We start from the raw sequence: 4,961 nt of genomic DNA, 5'->3' as shown, positions 1-4,961 counted from the left end.
TGCAATCAATCAGCTTATCTGACCTATTATAAACATCCAGCTGAGAGGCATTCCACCTATTTTGCTCATCTTTCGCTAACGGGGTCTGGCGGTCATGTCTTGGAGTCTTGAAAATACTTTCTAGGGGGCTCCTGCGAATCAAAACTCTCACCCCTGAACTTGCTCTTAAAAGGGGTAAAAAAAACTTCCTAACATCTACACCATTCCCAATCCAATCTCTAACATCATCACATGGCAAATCTGAATCTTTCACTTTACCAATAATATCCTCCCAGGAACTAAGATGCCTATGCAGATTACCAGCAATAAAGAAGTTTGGATCATATAATGGTAATGTACTAGAGTCATGAGGAACCTCATTCAAAATGACCTTTTCACAGGGAACTATGGGTGAGGAAGAATATATGTATTGTGGTGGTAGGAATCTAGGTAATTCTAAGCTATTTTAACAAAAGCCCTTACAGGCCTTTTTGTCTCAAATTAGCTTAGAAACCCCTAAGAACCAGACACCACAATACATATATTCTATCATTCATGAAATGGTCAGTGAAGCGTTGCAGTGAAATGGTAAGGGAATACTAGAGTTCAATGGGTTAATGTAATCATGACTTACTGTATTCCAACAGAAAGTACACGTCAATAGCTTTTTTCCGTGCATTTTACCTGATATATGATGTTGGCACTGTTCACTGCATGTACATAATTTTACTAGTAAATAAATAGAAAATGGCAACAGGATATTTATTAAATACCGAAAGGGCACATAAGATTCCACTTGGTTTAAAAGCTGAGAGGCAGCATCATATCATTACTCATAACCCATCATCTGCTAACCCCAAAGAAACACTGTATGTTAGAATACCGGCATTGCGAGAGAATACATTCTTTGTACCTAAATCTCTTTATCTGTCTGCTGATGTAACCATTTCTGGTGATTCTAAAAATAGTGTTGTAAATAATCTTGGTAGAAACCTAATCTCAAAGATGGTGGTTAAGTGGGGAACAGAGCAGATATTTGACCTTGACGAATACAGTCATTATTCTACATTTAAAGATCTGTGGTTTACAGAAGAAGAAAGAAATGATAGAGTTTTTCAGGGTATTCAGTCAAAAAATCTTAGAGAATTAAGATCAGGAGTAGCTGAAGCTGATGTCACTGGAGAAACAGCTAATGAAAAGACTTTAAAGAAAGTGTTTGACAAGAAGTACAAAATACCATTAGATTTTGAACTATTCCATCATCATGCTCCATTTTACAAGTTTCCAATTCAAGAAGATGTTATCATTGAAATAACTTTAGCACCAAAGGAGGAAATCATAGTCACCACAACCACAGCTAGCATGGGCTACAAACTAGAGAATATTTGTTTTGAATATGATACCGTAGCCAACAAAATGATTGCTAGTCAATTGAGTAACAAGTACAATTCTGGATTCTCAATATTTTATGATTGGGTAGACCATTTTAAGACAGTCAATGTTACTGCTAATGAAACACTAATTAATGAGAACATCAACTTTCCAAGAATGTCTATTAAAGGATTATTATTACTATTTGTGTCTGACTATGTAGATGGAGCTAGAGATTCAGAGAAGTTTGAAAACCCTAACATAAGTAAAGTGCAGATCACAATAGAGGGTGTTGCCAATCAGGTGTTCCCAGAAGGAATGAGAATGATGGATCAATGGGAGGAGATCAAGAAACATTTTATGTCTGAAGATTTGAAGAAAACTCATGACTGTAACATGACCATGGAAAAATACTATGGTGATTCTAATCACTATGGTTTATGGTTGGACCTGAGAACTTCTGAGGATAATCGTCTTCACGGATCAGGAAAGAAGCTCCAGAACACAAAAGATGGTATTCAATTATCTATTACAAAGAAATCTGGAAAGGGACCATACAAAATGCACATATTCGTGGTTTCTGACGCCCAGGTAAACATCCAGAATTCTCAGATTGCTTCACTCCAGCACTGAGGTGCTGCAAGAACAAAGTTCGCTCCAACACTGAAACAAAGTTCGTACAACACTAAATTAAATACTGAATACTAGATAAATGAGTTTTACTAGTGATTTTCTAAGTAATTAAATGGATACACCAGGAAAGAAAGATATCATAAATACACTGTATCAAAGTTTACTGTTGGCATCAACAACAATTGGTTACTCTATGTTACTGAAAAGGTTCTTGAGAATCAATATTGGTCCCCCAAGTCAGGCCAACCTAGAGGAAATTATTAAACTGGGAGGTACTGTAGCTATTAGTAATGGAACATTAGAGTACCTTTACGATCAAGGAATCCTACCCAGAAATATTATGAAGTAAGAATAATTTACTTATTTGATAAAAGGTAAATTTGAAAACGAAAATTTGCTTAAGTAAATGGTTACTGTAATGAACATAGATTCAAGTGACTATCCAGATCAGAGTTCAAGTGATTTAACAGTCAATCTCAAGACTGAAATTCAGGATGCATGTAGCATCACTTTAACTTTTGCAGTAATACCTTGTACATTCTACAACATAAGTGCAGCCAGGGAGAATAACCGAATCAAAGTTAAGGGGTTTGATGTGGCAGAGATTACGCTACCAGATGGTCTCTATGACCTACAGAGCTTTTCAAAAGTATTTGCGGATAAGTTGAAAGAAAATAGTATGAGTAGAGGTGCTGTCAGATTTGACCTTGAAGAACCAACAGGTAAGGCCATCTTACACTTCCTAAAGAGAAAAAATGAGGCGCATTATCAGATCTATTTTATTGGTAAAAGTAATGAATTATTTGGCATGAAATCAGAATGGCCTTACCCTTTAGACAATAAAAGTAAGGATGATGTTGTAAGCGAGAAACCCATCAATTTTAGACCAATTAACCATTTTGTTTTTCACTGTGACATAATCGAATCTAATAGTGTATTAAGTAATGGTGAAGCATCTGATGTGCTAACCACAAGACCAATAAAGGAAGCTAATTTTGGGGATTTAATAGCATACACATTTGAGAAACCAATAGCAATTCCCTGTAAACCAAGATTCAATAAGCTGAATATTCGCTTAACTGATGAAAAAGGTGAAATCATCGATCTTAATGGGGTGTATACAAAACCAAGACCTAAGACATAAGACCTAAGACCTAAGATCCCCCGAAGTACAAAACTAAGACCCAGGTACAAAACTAAGATCCCGAGGTACAAAACTAAGACCCGGGGAGGCCAATTCCAAACTAAAATTTTGAAGAAAAATATCAGAGTCTTAGTTTTGTACATCAGGGGATCTTAGTTTTGTACGTACAAAACTAAGATCCCCCGAGGTACAAAACTAAGACCCAATGCCAAACTAAAATTTTGAAGAAAAATATCAGAGTCTTAGTTTTGTACATCAGGGGATCTTAGTTTTGTACGTACAAAACTAAGATCCCCCGAGGTACAAAACTAAGACCCAATTCCAAACTGAAATTTTGAAGAAAAATATCAGAGTCTTAGTTTTGTACATCAGGGGATCTTAGTTTCCAAATTCTGCCCCTCTTTCGAATTCATTTTGATGTAGTAATATCACCTTTGAGATGCATGCAGTTGCTCCATCTGAATAATACCTCCATATGCACTATGCAGGCACGACCGGTCATCACTCTAGCATATACTCTAGCATATACGGCCTCCATCCAGCTCCACAGAAAGCGAAACCGGTGCAATACTCCTTTGAGTCATTCGGAGGAGCGCCGCCATCGGAAGAGTTGGAATGAGTAAAATATGAACGTTTTCTTATCCATCAATTACATACTAACCGAGTCAAACAACGTTATTGCAATATAGGCAGAGAAGGAAGGAATATGATTATCAGTTTGATGAAGACTTTGCAAAGTTTCTTCTTGGGACTCTTGAAGGTCTGCCTCTACCAAATATCCCGATGGAAGTTTCTCCTCTCTCCAACTCACTACTATCGCTATTGACTTCGTAACATACACTAACATTCTTCGCTATCATTGCTAACTTCATTTACTAGAACACTGGCCTCTTTGTAGCCGATTATGTAACCCATAGTGGAAACACCTGACAGCGCCGCTCGGCATGATCCACGTGCTACTGGCATATTGCACCGGTTTCGCCACTTTTTGTGGAGCTGGATGGAGGCCGTATATGCTAGAGTATATGCTAGAGTGATGACCGGTCGTGCCTGCATAGTGCATATGGAGGTATTATTCAGATGGAGCAACTGCATGCATCTCAAAGGTGACATTACTACATCAAAATGAATTCGAAAGAGGGGCAGAATTTGGAAACTAAGATCCCCTGATGTACAAAACTAAGACTCTGATATTTTTCTTCAAAATTTCAGTTTGGAATTGGGTCTTAGTTTTGTACCTCGGGGGATCTTAGTTTTGTACGTACAAAACTAAGATCCCCTGATGTACAAAACTAAGACTCTGATATTTTTCTTCAAAATTTCAGTTTGGAATTGGGTCTTAGTTTTGTACCTCGGGGATCTTAGTTTTGTACGTACAAAACTAAGATCCCCTGATGTACAAAACTAAGACTCTGATATTTTTCTTCAAAATTTTAGTTTGGCATTGGGTCTTAGTTTTGTACCTCGGGGGATCTTAGTTTTGTACGTACAAAACTAAGATCCCCTGATGTACAAAACTAAGACTCTGATATTTTTCTTCAAAATTTTAGTTTGGAATTGGCCTCCCCGGGTCTTAGTTTTGTACCTCGGGGGATCTTAGTTTTGTACCTGGGTCTTAGTTTTGTACTCCGGGGGATCTTAGGTCTTAGGTCTTATGTCTTAGGTCTTGGTTTTGTATACACCAAGATATGGTCATAATGTACAGTACCAATTGGTATAAACACATCATTAAATTCACTGGAATTAACATTTTCATTGGAATTAAATGGCTGGCATTGGCATGTTATTTTGATCTGCAATAATCAATGGATTAGCATTCACTGGATCCGGTTAC

At 37.2% G+C, this 4,961-nt stretch overlaps 1 long non-coding RNA gene across 1 annotated transcript; it reads right to left on the bottom strand.

Annotated features, from left to right (window-relative positions):
- Positions 1-3,949: 3,949 nt before the first annotated feature.
- On the bottom strand, positions 3,950-4,758 carry LOC135491338 (uncharacterized). Its single transcript, XR_010447850.1, has 2 exons — positions 4,641-4,758; positions 3,950-4,478 (listed from the first exon to the last, which is right to left on the bottom strand). It is a non-coding gene; the product is annotated as an uncharacterized LOC135491338 (long non-coding RNA).
- Positions 4,759-4,961: the final 203 nt, after the last annotated feature.

This window comes from Lineus longissimus, chromosome 1, assembly GCF_910592395.1.
Source record: "Lineus longissimus chromosome 1, tnLinLong1.2, whole genome shotgun sequence".
Lineage (NCBI taxonomy): Eukaryota > Metazoa > Nemertea > Pilidiophora > Heteronemertea > Lineidae > Lineus > Lineus longissimus.
This window is presented reverse-complemented; position numbering and strand designations above follow the sequence as displayed.